Genomic DNA, 20168 nt, shown 5'->3' on the forward strand with positions numbered 1-20168 from the left:
CCAGCTCAGAAACAAATCTTCTTGTTAATTGTTCTTTGCCAACAACCAGCAGCCTTTCAAGGGTGGGTGTATTCACGTTGCTGATTGTATGTATTTTACAGTTATTTGTATAGATCTTTAATTAACGTTGGCTGGAACCACTCCTTGTTCTGATGTTGGTACTGGCAATTTGGCAAACAAGAATGAACCTTGTGATATTCATTCATTTTCATTTGGCATGGACCTCTGGTGCATATCATTCCTGGTATGGTCACTGACAGACCTGGCCCACAAACAGCTGCAAACCAACTGTTAACTGCTCTGCTCGTCCGCTGCAACACGCGAACGCCGAACGCCCAACGACGACCCTTCTTGTCTTGCCTTGCACTCCTTTTCAAATCAAACCCCAGCCGGCCGCCGCCTCCATCGCCAGTCGCCACCCACCTGCGGGCTGCGCGGCCGCGTCGCCTCTCTATCTCCTCAATCCTCCGCTGGCGGCGGAGGCGATGGCCACCAAGCCCGCGCCCAAGCCTCGCCGCCCGCCTCCGGCCTCCGGCGCCGCTACAGCGAACGGGAAGGCGCCGTCCTCGTCCAAGCCCACCTCTCCGGTCCACCCTCCGTGAGTGCGCACCACGCGCCAGGCGCTCGCCCTTCACCTCCCTCTCTAATCAAATCACTCTTCTGTGTTGGTGACGTACTGATCGCGGTGCTCTGCGTGTGCGCGCGTGCGCAGGTCGGCGGCGGAGACGCCGGAGAGGACGGTGAAAAAGCTGCGCTTGGCGCGGGCGCTCACGCTTCCGGAGGCCACCCCAGTGTCGGAGGCGTGCCGGAGGATGGCGGCCAGGCGCGTCGACGCCGCGCTGCTCACCGACGCCAATGGGATGCTCTCGGGCATCCTCACAGCCGAGGTACGAGACGAATGAATCCGGCCATCCGGGAGGTGGAAAGGCGTCGTGGCACCTGTACTGTAGCTGGAAAAGAAAGAGGACCGAAAATGTGTGGTCAGATGTACAGAAAATATTCGATTTTTGGATGAATGGTACTGCAAGTTTGCAATATTCTTCAAATTCCGGGCGAAGTCTGGGCACCGGTACATTGAGCTAAAATGAGTTGAATCTTATGCCAGTTCCAGATGAGCTAAATATCTCATTTTCTGGGAGGTCATGCATTTTGGGTTTGGGAGGAACCAGAAGGGGAATATTGGGTGGTTAGAGGAATATTTTGTTTGTCTATAATAATATTTTTCCATTTTCCCTAATGATTTTTGATGGGATTGATCACGAGCGGTGGGATCAATACTAGGATTAGTTCTCAACTGGGACTTTGGGCCTTTGGCACTTGTTTTTCATCTCTTTGTGTAGGACATTGCGGGACGGGTAATAGCTGAGGGTCTCAAGCCTGAGGAAACGCATATGGTGAAGGTGATGACGCGGAACCCGGTTTTTGTTATGTCCAATTCATCGGCCATAGAGGCACTGCAGAAGATGGTCCAAGGTTTTCTTGTTATATATTTTGTACCGATTCCAAACATAAGTATCTGCTATTAGTTTTACCTTTGGTCATGACCATTATTAATATTTTCGCTGAAGATGATCTGTATCTGGAAAGAAGTAGTGTTGTGATCTGTGGAATGGGAGAAAACCACTGCAAATTAGCTTCTCATGATTTAAATTATCTGTGCAGTTATCTACTGGTGCTTTGGTAGTGAAATTCACTTAGTACTACACCTGATTCCAAATGCATTTACCAGTGAAGTAGGAAGTAGCAGAAGGGCAATTGTAGTAGTGCAGGGAATAAAAGACACCAAATTAGAAATAAAACCAGGTACAAACTATTGCATTTTTACACTGTTGTGGTTCGAAAAAGGTACTATTTGAACCGTGTAAATCTTCACACATCTATGTAAAGACCAAATAAAGTTGGGTGAACCTGTCGTTATCGTAGGATTGCATATGATCAAAATTTGGATCATGTAAAATTAGACATGACAAAGAATTTGGATGAACATCTCTTTCATTGACATGGTTTTCTTGCACAGGCAAGTTTAGGCACCTTCCCATAGTGGAACATGGTGAAGTCATTGCTATGGTGGATATTAAGAAGTTCCTTTATGACGCAATTTCAAGAATGGAGAAGGCTGCAGAACAAGGCAGCGCAATAGCAGCTGCTATGGAAGGGGTTGAGAGACAATGGGGAAATGATTTTCCAGGTTTGTTTGCTTTGCTAACTTCGAATAACATTAGAATCAACTTCTCAAATAATATTGAACTGACCTATATGTTAAGATCAAGCTTGATGCATACCAGCTCTCTTTTGACAAAGTGATGTTGTATTTTGATTCTTTTTGCTTAGGACCACATGCATTCATGGAATCTCTTCGAGAACAAATGTTCAAGCCTTCCTTGTCAACTATTATAACTGAAAATAGCTGGTACATTTGCTACTACCAGTAACATCTATTGATTTCGCAATTTACTCTCACTGATTCTTTTTTTTAAAACGTTTCTTTTTCCTCTTAGTGCTCCAGTGGTATGTCCATCAGATCCAGTTACTTTAGCCGCCAAAAAGATGAGGGAACACCGAGTTAACTCAGTTGTTGTCATGACAGGGAATGTGTTGCAAGGAATTCTCACGCATGTTTCTGGCAAGAAATCAGTTATGCTTTTGAGTTTTCCTTTGTTTCAGTTGTTTATTCAGTGCTAACTGCCTGACACTAGGATGATGAGTTGTGCTGCTTTATGTATGTAGTTCCATTAAATAGGGGTTAACTCATCTGTATGGATTTTCCTCTTTTGAATGTAAAACTGGCATGAAACGCATGATTTGTATTAATATAGTAGAGTTAAAGGCCTAGGCCAAAAACAAGATATGAAAGAAAAACAAAAGAGCATCAAGGATTGATGTATCGATTATTCTCTATGGATTTTCTTAAGTTCCAAGGATCTGGTCCTGCGAGTACTGGCACAGAATTTATCGCCAGATGCAACTCTGGTAGAAAAGGTACACATACAAATTGAACCATTCATATTTTCTTCTCATGATTTTGCTCTTTATCTGTTCACAATTTGTTTGATTATGTTCTTATGTATCTGTATCTGAAGGTTATGACTGCAAACCCTGACTGTGCCACATTGGACACATCAATCCTAGATGCTCTACATTCGATGCAAGATGGAAAATATCTGCATATTCCCGTCGTAGGCAGAAGCAAGTACTGAATCCTAGTTGCAAAGTAGCGATCCTTTTTAACTGTGTAGCTAACTTAAATATTTGGACAGATGGACAGATTATTGCGTGTTTGGATGCTCTACAGCTAGCCCATGCAGCCATATCCATGGTGAGGGCAAAACCTTTTCTCACTACAACACTATACTGGACACTTCTTTGCTATGGTAATAAGTAATATTTTATCTGAACAGAGCTGAGATTTCAAGAGAATGAGATACATTATTAGGCTTAATTGGGAATGACAAAAGTAAATTTTTGTATTTGTGGAACTGAGATCTGAAATGCTTAGATAAGTTTAAGCTTCTGCCTTGTATTAGCAGCAACTTAAATTTTTATCACTACATAATCCTTATCTTTTGTTTTCATTAGGTTGAGGGAACATCTGGAGCAAATGATCTGGCAGACGGTATGATGCAGAAGTTTTGGGATTCTGCTCTTGCCATGCATCCTGCAGAAGAATTTGATGCTCGTAGGTTGATCTTTTTTCTGTTTGCATGTTTGCTTTCCACTTACAAAAGCTCCTTTTTTTTCTTATTACTTGCTTAAACCTGTGTAGCTATGAGTCTCGAATGGTGGCATCAGACAGTGCTGACGGGAAACATGTACATCCTCCTCATGTTAACAGTTCTTTCTGTTTTAAAATTGGAGACAGAAAAGGGCGTATGCACAGATTCAGTTGTGGTTAGTGCTCATTGCTCTTTCTTGATTTTTGTTTCCTGACGATGCATCATAAGGCTGTGCTTCCTTTTCTGTCTACACACAGTTTCAGAAAGCTTAGACGAGCTTGTCTCTACTGTGGCATACAGGCTAGGAACGGATGGTGAAAAGTCGAGCATCAACCTTCTGGTAAGATGTGGATTGTTGTCGAAGCACACACATGTTAATTGGACAAGATGTAGGTCCTCGAAATTTATTACACAATTTGTTGGTAATGCACTCACCTGAATTGTTCTTCATGCTCAACAGTACGACGACGATGAAGGTGACAGGGTTCTCCTGACTAGCGATAGTGACCTTACTGCAGCAATCCAGCATGCCAAATCAGCTGGGTGGAAGGTAATTATCTTCCTGTTTGGCCCACTGAACTACCAAAATGCCCTTCCCCCCATGCAAAGCAGATATTCAGAGTTTGCTTTCCTGTCTCAGGTTCTGAGGCTGCATATGGACGACTCCCAGGTTATGACTGAATCCACCGTGCCACGAGCGAATGCCTCAACCTCACAGAGAGCGCAGAAGTCCCTCCGGTTCGGCGTCATTGCCCTCGCCGGCGTCGCGGTAATCGTCTACCTGAAGCACTCTCAGCTCTGAAGCGCTCCACAGTTAAGTGCTCGCACCACACTGTACAGATTACACTCATCGACCACAAGGTGAAACACAGCAGGTGGTATACGTACTTGGAGATACACAAGTCACACGACAAAATAAGGCTTGGTCTTTTTTTCCCCTCTGCCACCATGCCAAGGCTGTACAATAGAAACAAAAACACTCAGGCCTCAGGGTGTAAATAGGTGTTGATTTAAAGTAACTTATCCCAGGTGTTTTGTACAGCAACGGTGCTTTATTTAAGAATATATAAGCAAGATAAGACACCTTTGCCATCTTTTGTACAGTACTGAAAGTACAACAGAAAGAAGCTCTCGTAACTGGTGTTTGGTTTGAAAATATCTATAACCTGTGCTGTGCAGTTGAGTGCTGAGTTCCAAAGCTTGTTCAGGGTTTACATAATTGGGAGGTATAATTACTAGACCACGTAAGTCAAAAAAAGATTAAGTTCTGAATTTGAATTGAGTCAAACTTCTTAAATTTGACTGAATTTATATAAATATTAGTAATATTTATAACTCCATGTAGGTATAATATAAAAATAATGTATCCCATGATTGATTTCATGATAATGATAGGACGAGGACGTCCGAACGGACGGATCTGACCGACGCCGCGCCTATATCTGTACCCCGCCTACTCCGGTACCCGGACCTGATCTTCCCGCGCCTTTACCCCGACCCTGACACGCCTGCGCCCGCGTGCGTGCCTTAACGGACACCGATCCTCTCTCTCATGCCTCCAGCGCTACTCTCTCCCTCCCTCCCTCTCTCTGTCTCTGCGGTGCAGGAGAGCGTCTTGGCATGGCGGTGCAGCGGCCTCGGCATGAGCGGGCCATGATGAGGACACCTGAGCGACTGTGGGGGTATGACCCCCGGTACCCACAGGACAAGACATGGGCCGCACCATCAGAGGTGGTCCAGCCCACAAGATCAAGGCGTGCGACGCACGACACTGGTCGGCGTGTTTAACAGAACCGACCAATTATACGAAATTAAGTAAGAAAATCACCCGCTAGAGCAGACGATTTAGCAAACTTAAGCCCGTATAACCCGGTAGTCCGTGAAATCACGAAGGATTTCAAACCAACTCACATACCAGCCAAGATCGTAATAAGTTTAACGGTCACCATCACATATTACATAAAAGTTCGCATCACAGGTACATCGGAGTTTAAACATAGTTATTACAAACCGAGTTCAAATAAAAGTAGCGGAAGCCATTTGTTCAAAACCACACACACTCACACGGAGTTCAAATACAGTGCCAGCTGATGATCATCTCCAACAAAAGCATTAGACGAGACGTAAGGAATGACCATGCCCATGGTCCTAAGTATCACCCATCGCAGGATAAAGGCAGTTGATACAGTAGCCATAATACATCTGCCCATCTGCAACAAGTGGGAACAAAACCCTGAATACGAGAATGTACTCAGCTAGATTTACCCGACATAACCGAAAATAAAGTGACATCAAGGATTATGAAGGGCTTTATAGTAGGGTGGCTGACTCATTTGCAAAAAGGCATTTTTAGCATTTCAAGAACCTTTCCAAAAGCATTATTGTCAAGTTAATTATTATTAACATGTCGACTACATTTGCACCTATACTAGAGCAAGCATGTGATTAAGCAAATAATGATAACCAATGATCATTAACAACTTTCATAATGTCATATCCATTATAACTGTCCAAGTGTTCCATCAACATTACTACGATGAAGTAACTCAAGTCAAGTGTTCACTATCCAGTGAACGATGACGATTCGAATCGATTATTAACCAGCTGGCAATTTATTCCTTACACAAACCTCACTCACCCGCTAAAGTGAGGTATCGATCACCGAGTCAACTATCCAGGAAAAATCTCGAGTTTGCCAGAAAACACATGTACCCGGGGGCCGACCGACTGCCTTTCGGTCTTATCATCGCGCCTCCGTGTCCTACCACACCTGCTCCGGTATAGTGCGCTGCGGGCAATCCACTCGGCCCGAATAATCTCCCAGCTTCGTGGTCGAAAGGTACGTTATTCGTCCAGCTAAATGTAAGGCATGCGTTCAATATGACCCGAGACCCAACAACGGTCGGTCCTTAATCGACACAGACGGAAAGCACTACAGTCCAAAACCCTGTAAGTCTCCGTCCGGTCTCAACTTCAAATTAACACTTAGTTATACTATGACTACATAGTTATCCGAGCAGATCCAGGTAACCACCTATAGCTCGCAGGTGACAGAAAATCATCCGACTTCTACCGGTCTAAGCCAGCTAAACATTGACTCGACTGCGGATACCAGGGTAACAAGGATATAGTATAACAAAGGTAGACAAGGTATAATGCAGCAACGATTGCAAATAACTCCTGAACGTAATGCATCAATTAAAGTAAAGCATTAATTAATAATCGCAAATCAGGGAGAAAAATGCTCCGGGGCTTGCCTCTCTCGAAGGAGCTCGGGCGATGATCGGGGCACTCCGAAAGTTCCTCAACGTCCTCCTCGTCTACTTCGGTCATTTCTTGCGGCTGCACCTCGAGCTGCTCATCGGGCAACTCGGGTATTACGACCGGGCTCTCGGTTTGCGAACCTGTATGATGCAGGTGCGTAAGTGCTTATGCAAAAGGTGCATCGGATGAAATGAACACAATAAATATGCTTGCATGCAAGGTAGTCAACATCATCCAAGAACATGTACTACAAGCACATGTCATCTACTGCATTCTCTTCTACTACTAATATGCTAAGTTAACACATCTTATTAAATGCTTCAAAGATACACCAAAGTTTCACTAATTTCTTAATCATGCATAAAGCAACAATTGATTAAACCCTAATTAATCATAGGTTTGAATAGCAACATCTATTTTTATAGCATAGAAAAATCTTAGAAAATTACCATAGCACAGTACTACCCTAAATAGTCTACCATTAAATTTTATGGCATTTGGATAAGTGGAATAGCCTACACAAAAATGACAAGCTTGGACCTAAATATGAGCATGAAAATACTTTGTATTATGAAAAGTGTCAAACAATAGATTTAGTATTTTTCCTAGGTTCTAAATAGTAATTAATCATTGTACAAAAATTATCACATGCATGTTTTATACAATTTTTGCTCTCTAGCAAAAATAACAAAAATCAGCCATTAAAGGCACTTGAACTATACCTCATAATTTTTCTACAGGACATGCATGGTATATATTTTTCCTAGAAAGTACATTACACAAGAAGAGTAACAAACTTAGAATCATATTTTTCTGATATATATAGGATTTACTAAACATTTTATAAGATATCAGCAATATTAAGAATTAAATAAAGCTCTACATTAAAGTATCTCAAAAATGACATGCAATATTTTTATCATGTAGATCTGGTGACAAGGAACCTAGCAAAATTTGTTTCAACAAATTTAGAGCTATTTTGAGCAAGTTATGACTTTTTGGAAACATTTAACATTTTCTGGAAAATCATTTCCTAAATCCTTTTAAAAATCAGCCGAAGAAAACGCTGGGTGCACCCGGTGCTGTGCACCCAGACCCGAGTCAGGGCGCTGACGAGCGGGCCCCCACGGGTCAACGGCCCCCACCTGTCGGTCAGACCAAAACAGGGGCGGAGCTGACCGGCCATTTCTCGCCGACGGTGCGGTCACCACCAGCAGCTCACCCGCGACGAGGCGGACGCGGTGCACCAAGAGAAGGCACGGGAGGAGCTCGGAATGAAGCTCAACAGCGCGCATGGCGGAGCAGTGGCATGGCTCGTCGGTAGTACGCCAACTCCAGCTACGGCAGGGCGCGGGGAGGCGCGCACAAGATTAGCGAGGGCAAGGCGGTGCTCACGCGCGCGAAAGGAAGGAGAGAAGTGGAGTGGAGAGGCGGTATCCACAGGAGCAGAGCTCTCCGGTGAGCTCAGCCGTGCTTCAGCGAGTGATTCCCGAGGAAGGGGAGCTTACCACGGCAAGGTGACGCGAGCACGAGGTGCGCGAGGTGGAGGCGGAGCTGCTGGCGAGATGGAGCGGCCGAAACGGCCAACGCCGGCGATGGCGCTTGTATGGGCGGTGGTGGGTGCATGCGTTGCTGCTGCTTGTGCTGGCGGAAGAGAGGAAGCAAATGAGATGCAGAAGGGGAGGCAGACGCGACGCGACGGGTGTAGGCACGACAGGAGGGGCGCGGGGTAGGCCGGCGGTGCCGCGCGGCGAACTCGTCGGCGCTTGGCGGCCACGCGGCGTGCGCGCTCTGTCGCGGTTGGGCGAGTGTGCGGCGAACGGGCGTGGCGCGCGGGAGCAGGAGTGCGGCGCGGAGGCAGGCCGGGCTGGCTTGCGGACTGGGCCGGGAAGCGAGGCGGCGACCCGTTAAATGAGATAAGCAATTTTCCAATTCTATTTTCAATGAATTTTCAAATATCAGTTTTCGTATACCATTTTGAGCAAGAAAATGACTTGTTTTGAAAATGGCCCAAAAATAAAAGTTGCTTAGAATTTAATCCTCTACAAATTTGCTTTCGGGACCAACTAAAAATTTTGCATAGATTTTGAATTGGGAAGTAAAAGCTAAATAGGGAGGATTTTTGCAATAAAAATTTCAAAAGCATATTTTGTCAAAAGTTTGAATACAAACTTTGCTCCAAAAATTGTGCTAAATAATTCTAGATGATTTACAATTATAGCCAAACATGTTTTATTAGCCTAGCAAGCATAATCAGGGCAAAAATAACTCTAAACAAGTGTATGCAACATTCATGTTTCACGAGCATATTTCATATTTTTCAAAGCATTGTTTCAGTTATTATTTACATGATTAGGCATGTATGATTAGCAGTGTTCGCCTACACGGCCGTGTAGACCGATTACTCGGCGTGTAATCGCTACTCGGTAGCCGAACATGCAGTTTAGGCCATAAACGGTAGGTTACACGGAATTGCCGTGTAAACGGCAAAAAACGGTCGTGTAATCGGTCTACACGGTCGTGTAGGCGAACACTGGGTAATATTTTGAAAATAATTTATCTATGTTATTTTCAAAATATTACAAATGTTTATGATGTGTAATAAGTACCATTAGATTAGTTGTGGAATATACTTTCATAATAAAATTATTTGAATATACAAATATTATCTATGTTATAGGAATATATACACAGGTTATTATAGTTATTTTTACAAATAAAGTAAAAACGAGTAATCCGTGTAAAACCGTGTACACGCTATGTACACGGTCTAAACGCTACATGAGACCTCGCCGACTGTCTACCGTTTACCGTTTAGGAAAACATTGATGATTAGGATGCTTGATGATGCATAATATGCATGATTTGCAGTGCCTAAATGCTTGCATAACACCGGGGTGTTACAGCCCTCCCCCTTATAAAAATCTCGTCCTGAGATTTGGGTTACGAACCATTTATTATAAAAATCTTCATAAGCTTTTTGTAGATATTCTCCCATTTCCCAAGTTGCATCCCCCTCATCATGATGATTTCACTGTATCTTGTATGTTTTCACCACACTATTCCGAGTAGCACGTTCTTTAGTGTCTAACACACGGACCGGTTGCTCACGATACACCAAATCTGATTTGAGTTTGATGCCTTGAGGTTCTATTCTTTCCTCTGGAACACGCAAACACTTCTTGAGTTGTGATACATGGAAAACTAGGAAGACGGTACTCATTGTCTCAGGTAACTCTAACTTATAAGCTACTGGACCTCTTCTTTCCAAGATCTTGTATGGTCCTACGAATCTAGCGGCAAGCTTTCTTCGGACTCTAAAACGTTTCTTCTTCATTGGCGTGACCTTCAGATAAACATAGTCATCAACTTTAAACACAAGGGGTCTCCTTCTTCTATCTGCATAACTTTTCTAACATGATTGGGCCGCCTTCATATTTTGTTGAATAATATGAACTTTCTTCTCGGACTCTTCTACAAAGTCAATACCATAATACCTTCTTTCTCCTGGCTCGACCCAATTCAGTGGTGTTCTACATTTTCTGCCATACAAAACTTCAAATGGAGACATCTTGATGCTTTCTTGATAACTGTTATTGTAAGCAAACTCAGCTAAAGGTAACCATGACCCATGAACCCCTAGAAGACAACACACATGCTCTTAACATATCCTCTAGAACAACATTAACTCGTTCAGTCTGACCATCTGTCTGAGGATGATAAGCGGTACTACGAATCAAACTAGTTCCTAAGCATTTGTGCAAATATTCCCAAAAGTGAGCCGTGAACCGTGGCCCTCTATCAGATACTATAGTCTTTGGTATACCATGCAACCTTACAATTTCTGCAATATACTTCTCGGCATATTGAGGTGGTCGATAATTTATCTTGATAGGTAAGAAATGAGCGGTCTTGGTAAGACGATCCACAATCACCCAAATTGAATCATGTCCCTTTTGAGTAGTGGGCAAACCCGAGATAAAATCCATACTTATATCATCCCACTTCCAACTAGGTACGGACAAAGGTTGCAACAAACCGATAGGTTTCATATGAATAGCTTTCGCTCTACAACACATGTCACATCTGGCAACATAGGCTGTAACTTCTTTCTTCATCTTGGTCCACCAATAACGAGGTCTCAGTTCTTGATACATCTTACTACTTCCCGGATGGATAGATAGCTTAGAAAGGTGAGCTTCATCCATGAGTTTATTCTTAAGCTCTCGATCCTTGGGAACCACAAGACGGTCGTCAAACCACAACACGCCCTATTCATCCACTCTAAAGTGCTTAGACGGCTCTTCTTTTATTTTCTCCTTGATGTGAAATATTCTCTTGTCTGTTTTCTGGCCTTCTATTATCTTACTCTCCAAAGAGCAACTAATCTGAATACTATGTAACACAGCAGGATGCATCAGGTCGAACTCATCTTCAAGTAATGGTTGCACATTCAAGCAATATGACTTTCTACTCAAAGCATCTGCCACTACATTGGCCTTTCCATGATGATACTGCACATTCAAGTTGTAATCTTTGATCAATTCTAACCATCTTCGCTGTCTCATGTTCAGCTTTGGTTGGGTAAAGATGTACTTAAGACTCTTGTGATCTGTGAAAATATTGCACACATTACCAAGTAAATAATGTCTTCAAATTTTTAGGGCATGCACAACCGCAGCAAGTTCAAGATCATATATCAGATAGTTGACCTCGTGCTTTCTCAACTGACGTGAGGCATAAGCAATGACTCTTCCTTCTTGCATAAGAACATAGCCCAATCCAGTTTTCGATGCATCGCAAAACACATCAAATGGTTTCTCAATGTCCGGTTGTGCTAGAACATGAGCAGTGGTCAACAGTTTCCGCAAGGTGTGGAAAGCTGCTTCACACTCCTCTGTCCATACGAACTTGTGATCTTTCTGTAGCAGACTTGTCATTGGCTTGGCAATCTTTGAGAAATCTGGTATGAAACAGTGATAGTAACCAGCTAATCCTAAGAAACTTCTAACCTCAGGAACTGTGGTCGGTGCCTTCCAATCCATAACCTCTTGCACCTTACTTGGATCGACTAAAACTTCATTTTCTGATAGAATGTGACCAAGAAAAGGAACTTTCTTCAACCAAAATTCGCACTTGCTAAACTTAGCATACAACTTATGATCTCTAAGTTTGGTCAAGACAATTTTCAGATGCTCTTCATGATCCTTCTCGTTCTCGGAGTACACTAGAATGTCATCAATGAACACAACCACAAACTTATCCAATTCTAGCATGAAAATTGTATTCATCAAAAACATAAAGTATGCAGGAGCATTTGTCAAGCTAAAGGACATGACAAGATACTCATACAACCCGTATCTGGTGGAAAATGCGGTTTTTGGTATATCTTGTGGCCTAATCTTGATCTGATGGTAACCGGATCTCAAATCTATCTTAGAGAACACCTTAGTCTTGGCTAACTGGTCAAACAGAACATCAATATGAGGCAAGGGATACTTATTTTTTATGGTTACAACATTAAGTGGCCTATAATCCACGCACATTCTCAACATGCCCTCTTTCTTCTTCTTCACAAACAAGGCGGGACATTCCCATTCAGACTTGCTTGGCCGGATAAACCCCCTTTTCGATAACTCTTCTAGTTGCTTCTTTATCTCAACTAATTCATCCGGAGGCATCCGATAGGGTCTCCTTGAAATTGGAGCTGTTCCAGGGATTAACTCAATTCCAAACTCAATATCCCTATCTGGCGGAAGACCAGGTAACTCATCTGGGAATACATCCGGAAACTCACACACCACCAGAATCTGATGAATAGGAATAACTTCAATAGCACATATCACACTTATAAGGTCCATTCTCTGAGGCAATGGTACTTGGAAAGTACCCTCACCCTAGGGATCCTTAAGGGTAAGTACCTGACTTCCCGTATCTATAACTGCTCCCCAATCCTTCATCTAATTCATCCCTATAATGACATCTAGAACTAGTCCAGGCATAACTATCAAGTTCACTCGAAACTTTCTGCTACCTAATTCAAGGGTTGCCTCTCGAACCATCTGATTGGTCAAAACATCAGCCCCCACTAAACTTATACGGTAACCATAACCTAATTCTGTGCATAATTATTCACGTTTCTGTGCAAATGCTTGACTTATAAAAGAATGTGAGGATCCAGAATCAAATAGAACAACTATAGGGTGTTGGTTCATAGGAAACTTACCAGCGGTTATGGGCTCTCCCTCAGGAATCTCATCCACAATCATACTATGCACCTGAGCAGTATAGGTCTGCTGCTTCTTCTTGGGCAGATAAGGACAGAACCTTGAGAAGTGACTAGGTTGATCACAATTGTAGCAGGGTCCCCTTACTGTACTAGCAGGTCCCACAGCTCTCTTGGAACTGCCCTATACCGCAGTTGTGGCTACCTTATTGGACTGCACTGCCATCTTGTAAGGCTTCTGTGGTCCCCTAAAATTCTGACCTCTCTGCTGTGGTGGCCTGAACCTAGCGCTAGGTGCAGATAGATGATAGGGAGGACGACCTCCTGTAGGTGCTCTTGCTTGGGACGAACCACCTTCTAGTGCTCTCTTGCGAGTCTTGGCTGCGGTACTGGCGTTGTTGTTCTTTTCCTGCTTCAGACAATCACTGATAAAGTCATTGAATCTAGCGCGGGTATTGATACCCACATGCTTCATCATCTTTGGATTGAGTCCTCTCTTGAAACTGGCGATTCTCTTAGCATTAGTGTCAACCATGTCGGGAGCATAACGGCACAAGTTGTTGAAAGCATGCAAATATTACGTCACGGTTTTGGTGCCCTGATTCAATGCCAAGAACTCTCCCAACTTCATCTTGGTCAGCCCAGGTAGAATATACACTCTACGAAAGGCCTCAGTGAACTCTCTCCATGTAATCTAAGCATTTGGAGGGAAGGTGGTGCGATGGTGCTTCCACCATATTCCCGCTGGCCCTTGCAACTAATGTGTAGTATACTCAGTTTTCAATACCTCAGTCGGCCTCAACACACGGAATTTATCTTCCATAGTGTTGATCCATTCTTTAGCATCGAGTGGTTCTGTTACTTCCTTGAATATTGGCGGCCTGGTGTCCATAAAATCCTTGAAGTTGCTGTACTGATTCAACCCATTGCCACCACCCTGATTGTTATCGCGTTGAACATTGTTGGCAATGGTACGCAAAAAGTCCTCCATGTTCTTCTGGGATTGTTCTGTGTTGCGCTGACTCCCGAGCAACTGTGCGAAGAACACCTCTGGGGTGAGCGGGGGAGGAGGTGGCAAATGTGGCTCATGGGGGGCTCATTGTTGTTGACGTTGTTTCCACCACTTCCACCTGTCCCAGCACCATTACCACCTGTCTCAGCAGCCTCATAAATAGTACGGCGAGTATTTGTCATCTGCATATTTTAGCAACAAGTAATGATTGAGTGAAGCTGTAATAATTGTGAGTGAATGAAAAATTATGTCGTACTGAATTTACTGGAGAGAATAAATTCATACAATAAAATAGAGACACAATAATCGCATCCCAATTAAAACAATATCACTAATTAAATTACTTCAAATGCAAATATCGCGTCCATACAACCGAATTGCCAGCATACCTACACTGGACTTTTATGCATTTAGATATCGCATTACTAGCCAAGTTCCAATCACATGCCAAGTCTCATAAGTTCAAAACAAGTTACATTAGGTTAAATGCCGACAAAAGAAAGGTCATCGCGACAGGTCCTAAACACTAGTGCAAGGCAACTAGCCTACTCCTCGGGGCTATCGTCGGGGTTGGAGACATCACCATCGCCCCCAGGTGAAACTACAGGCTCATCCTCGTCGTCGTCGTCGATGTCCATGCCAGCGGTGTCTGGAGGAGCATATGGGCCAACCCTATTGTAGAGCGTGTGAAACTCCTTGTGCAGGTTGACGTTGTACTCCTCTAGCTCATCGACCCTCTACAGCAGAAGGTCCCTCTCGTTCTAGGCTTCATTCCTTTCCTAAACCAACTGTCCAATCATGCGGTCTGCATTGTTGTTGGCCTGAGTCAACGTATGCACCCGCTGCATAGCTCTATCACCTCTCTCTACCGCCTGGTCCCGCTATAAGCTCATATCAGCCAACTGCTCCTGCAAACTAGCTATAGCATGCACCTGCTTCTTTTTCTGCTTTCTTACCTTAAGTCTATCATGACCACGCAAGCCAGTCAAAGTCCAGTAGGTACACTCAAGACCCTGATACGCTCTGATAGCGGCAAACATAGCACTCATAGCATGGTTGTCGCTAGCCTATCCCTCAGCTGGACCTCTGACCAAAGCACTTCCCTGAGGCTAAACCCAAATAGCATCATGAGGATCATCCCTAGGAAAGGTGCCAGCTAGAGCTGCTGCAAGCTCACTGGGAAATCTACTCATGATGTCCATGATGACACGAAAAGCTACTCCCTCTGCACCCTCAATAGGAGTGCGACCCTCAAACTCCAAGTGCCAACCATCCCACTCTAGAGCATCACTAAGAGCAGGAACTGTGATCACTACCAATGCAAGTCCATCCTCTGCTAACTGGCTCTCATTCTAAGAGTACACCGGCTCTTGACCCTCTGGGTACCCCACAACATGGAGCACTCTCCAAAGCAAGGTCGGCATGCCAAACTCGCTCAAGAAGGTGTCCGTGGTGTGGTGCTCCCTCAGGGCCAACTAACATCGAGGTGCTCTTCCTTCGGTGGACTTATAGGTAGTCTGCTTCATGTGGGCCATCTATAGCAAAAAAAATTTATTACCCCATGAGAACATATTTTAGGTGATACCACTTTTATCAAAATGACATAATCAATTTATAAGGGGAGGAATGCATGACATAAATGAAATGCACAAGTAATATGATGTATGTACATGCCATACGTTCTCACAAACTTATGAAATAAATAATTTCTAGCGATGAATTCGGTAGCATACAAACGATCTCTCAAATACGTATCTAATACGTTCTACACGATAACGTTGTTATGTACCTGTAGAAGATTCATTTCAGCCTAATTCACAATGAATGCATAAAATCAGTAAATTTTTATCTACACGAATCCCCAGATACACGTACAATGGTAGTAATTACCTGAACCATCGTCCTATTGACGGCATCGCCTCAACGGACGGAATACCCACACATGAGATACCTTTGTAAAACATGCGTAGAACATGTAATTACTCTAGCATCATATAAGCATCCACCCTAGATCGGCGGTGTATCTGATCATGCTCTCACAACTCACATTTACCGAGGCGTAGAGGCAAATGATCCATACACTACCACTCAAACAAGTGGCACTCATACAATAGCACGCCGTATGAGCAACGAAAGAGAAATATGATACAAGAACCCCAAGTCAGTACTTAATTAAGCCACCTAGAGTCCTTAACTGGGCATAAAGGATATGACCACTGGCACACTTTTTAGTTTGAAACTCACGTTTTTCAAACGCCTTTTTATTTTAAATACACTTGTGAACAGTAACACACTAAACCATGCTCTGATGCTAGCTGTAACAGAACCAACCAATTATACAAAATTAAGTAAGAAAATCACCCGCTAGAAAAGACGATTTAGCAAACTTAAGCCCGTATAACCTGGTAGTCCATGAAATCATGAAGGATTTCAAACCAACTCACATACCAGCCAAGATCATAATAAGTTTAGCGGTCACCATCACATATTACATAAAAGTTTGCATTACAGGTACATCGGAGTTTAAACATAGTTATTACAAACCGAGTTCAAATAAAAGTAGCGGAAGCCATTTGTTCAAAACCATACACACTCACACGGAGTTCAAATACAGTGCCAGCTGATGATCATCTCCAACAAAAGCATTAGACGAGACGTAAGGAATGACCATGCCCATGGTTCTAAGTATCACCCATCGCAGGATAAAGGCAGTTGATACAGTAGCCGTAATACATCTGGCCATCTACAACAAGTGGGAACAAAACCCTGAGTACAAGAAGGTACTCAGCTAGATTTACCTGACATAACCAAAAATAAAGTAACACCAAGGATTATGAAGGGCTTTATAGTAGGGTGGCTGACTCATTTGCAAAAAGGCATTTTTAACATTTCAAGAACCTTTTCAAAAGCATTATTATCAAGTTAATTATTATTAACCTGTCGACTACATTTGCACCTATACTAGAGCAAGCATGTGATTAAGTAAATAATGATAACCAATGATCATTAACAACTTTCATAATGTCATATCCATTATAACTGTCCAAGTGTTCCATCAACATTACTACGATGAAGTAACTCAAGTCAAGTGTTCACTATCTAGTGAACGATGGCAATTCGAATCGATTATTAATCAGCTAGCAATTTATTCCTTACACAAACCTCACTCACCCGCTAAAGTGAGGTATCGGTCACCGAGTCAACTATCTAGGAAAAATCTCGAGTTTGCTAGGAACCACATGTACCCGGGGGCCGACCGACTGCCTTTCGGTCTTATCATCACGCCCCCGTGTCCTACCACACCAGCTTCGGTACAGTGCACTGCGGGCAATCCACTCAGCCCGAATAATCTCCCAGCTTCATGGTCGAAAGGTACGTTATTTGGCTAGCTAAATGTAAGGCATGCATTCAACATGACCCGAGACTCAACAACGGTCGGTCCTTAATCGACACAGACGAAAAGCACTACAGTCCAAAACCCTGTAAGTCTCTGTCCGGTCTCAACTTCAAATTAACACTTAGTTATACCATGACTACATAGTTATCCGAGCAGATCTAGGTAACCACCTATAGCTCGCAGGTGATAGGAAATCATCTGACTTCTACCGGTCTAAGCCAGCTAAACATTGACTCGACTACGGATACCAGGGTAACAAGGATATAGTATAACAAAGGTAGACAAGGTATAATGCAGCAACGGTTGCAAACAACTCCTGAACGTAATGCATCAATTAAAGTAAAGCATTAATTAATAATCGCAAACCGGGGAGAAAAATGCTCCGGGGCTTGCCTCTCTCGAAGGAGCTCGAGCGATGATCGGGGCACTCCGAAAGTTCCTCAATGTCCTCCTCGTCTGCTTCGATCAATTCTTGCGGCTGCACCTCGAGCTGCTCCTCAGGCTCCTCGGGTATTACGACCGGGCTCTTGGTTTGTGAACCTGTATGATGCAGGTGCGTAAGTGCTTATGCAAAAGGTGCATCGGATGAAATGAACACAATAAATATGCTTGCATGCAAGGTAGTCAACATCATCCAAGAACATGCACTACAAGCACATGTCATCCACTGCATTCTCTTCTACTACTAATATGCTAAGTCAACACATCTCATTAAATGCTTCAAAGATACACCAAAGTTTCACTAATTTCTTAATCATGCATAAAGCAACAATTGATTAAACCCTAATTAATCATAGGTTTGAATAGCAACATCTATTTTTATAGCATAGAAAAATCTTAGAAAATTACCATAGCACAGTACTACCCTAAGTAGTCTACCATTAAATTTTTATGGCATTTGGATAAGTGGAATAGCCTACACAAAAATGACAAGCTTGGACCTAAATATGAGCATGAAAATACTTTGTATTATGAAAAGTGTCAAACAACAGATTTAGTATTTTTCCTAGGTTCTAAATAGTAATTAATCATTATACAAAAATTATCACATGCATGTTTTATACAATTTTTGCTCTCTAGCAAAAATAACAAAAATCAGCCATTAAAGGCACTTGAACTACACCTCATAATTTTTCTACAGGACATGCATGGCATATATTTTTCCTAGAAAGTACATTATAGAAAAAGAGTAACAAACTTGGAATCATATTTTTCTTATATATATAGGATTTACTAAACATTTTATAAGATATCAGCAATATCAAGAATTAAATAAAGCTCTACATTAAAGTATCTCAAAAATGACATGCAATATTTTTATCATGTAGATCTGGTGACAAGGAACCTAGCAAAATTTGTTTCAACAAATTTGGAGCTATTTTGAGCAAGTTATGACTTTTTGGAAACATTTAACATTTTCTGGAAAATCATTTCCTAAATCCTTTTAAAAATCAGCCGAAGAAAACGCTGGGTGCACCCGGTGCTGTGCACCCAGACCCGAGTCAGGGCGCTGATGAGCGGGCCCCCATGGGTCGACGACCCCCACCTATCGGTCAGACCAAAACAGGGGCGGAGCTGACCGGCCGGCTCTCGCCGACGGTGAGCTAGCCGACGGTGCGGTCACCAGCAGCAGCTCACCCGCGACGAGGCGGACGTGGTGCACCAAGAGAAGGCACGGGAGGAGCTTGGAATGGAGCTCGACGGCACGCATGGCGGAGCGGTGGCGTGGCTCGTCGGCAGTACGCCGACTCCGGCCACGGCAGGGTGCGGGAAGGTGCGCACGAGATTCGCGAGGGCAAGGCGGTGCTCACGCGCGTGAAAGGAAGGAGAGAAGTGGAGCGGAGAGGAGGTGTCCACGGGAGTGAAGCTCTCCGATGAGCTTAGCCGTGCTCTAGCGAGCGATTCCCAAAGAAGGGGAGCTTACCACGGTAAGGCGACACGAGCACGAGGTGCGCGAGGTGGAGGCAGAGCCGCTGGCAAGATGGAGCGGCCTACGGCGAATGGGAGCAGCCGGAACGGCCAACGCCGGCGATGGCGCTTGTGTGGGCGGTGGCGGGTGTGTGCGCTGCTGCTGCTTGCGTTGGTGGAAGAGAGGAAGCAAATGAGATGGAGGAGGGGGAGGCAGACATGGCGCGACGGGTGTAGGCGCGATAGGAGGGGCGCGGGGCAGGCCGGCGGTGCCGTGCGGCGAACTCACCGGCGCATGGCGGCCACGCGGCGTGCGCGCTCTGTCGCGGTCGGGTGAGTGTGCGGCGAACGGGCGCGACGCACGGGAGCAGGAGCACAGTGTGGAGGCAGGCCAGGCTGGCTTGCGGACTAGTCCGGGAAGCGAGACGGCGGCCCGTTAACTGAGATAAGCAATTTTCCAATTCCATTTTCAATGAATTTTCAAATATCAGTTTTCAAATACCATTTTGAGCAAGAAAATGACTTCTTTTGAAAATGGCCCAAAAATAAAAGTTGCTTAGAATTTAATCCTCTACAACTTTGCTTTTGGGACCAACTAAAAATTTTGTATAGATTTTGAATTGGGAAGTAAAAGCTAAATAGGGAGGA

The 20168-nt window shown here is 43.8% G+C and overlaps 1 pseudogene; it reads left to right on the forward strand.

Annotated features, from left to right (window-relative positions):
• Positions 1-354: 354 nt before the first annotated feature.
• On the forward strand, positions 355-4833 carry LOC136457157 (CBS domain-containing protein CBSCBSPB3-like; annotated as a pseudogene).
• The last annotated feature ends 15335 nt before the right edge of the window (positions 4834-20168 follow it).

Source organism: Miscanthus floridulus, chromosome 6, assembly GCF_019320115.1.
Source record: "Miscanthus floridulus cultivar M001 chromosome 6, ASM1932011v1, whole genome shotgun sequence".
Taxonomy (NCBI): Eukaryota; Viridiplantae; Streptophyta; class Magnoliopsida; order Poales; family Poaceae; genus Miscanthus; species Miscanthus floridulus.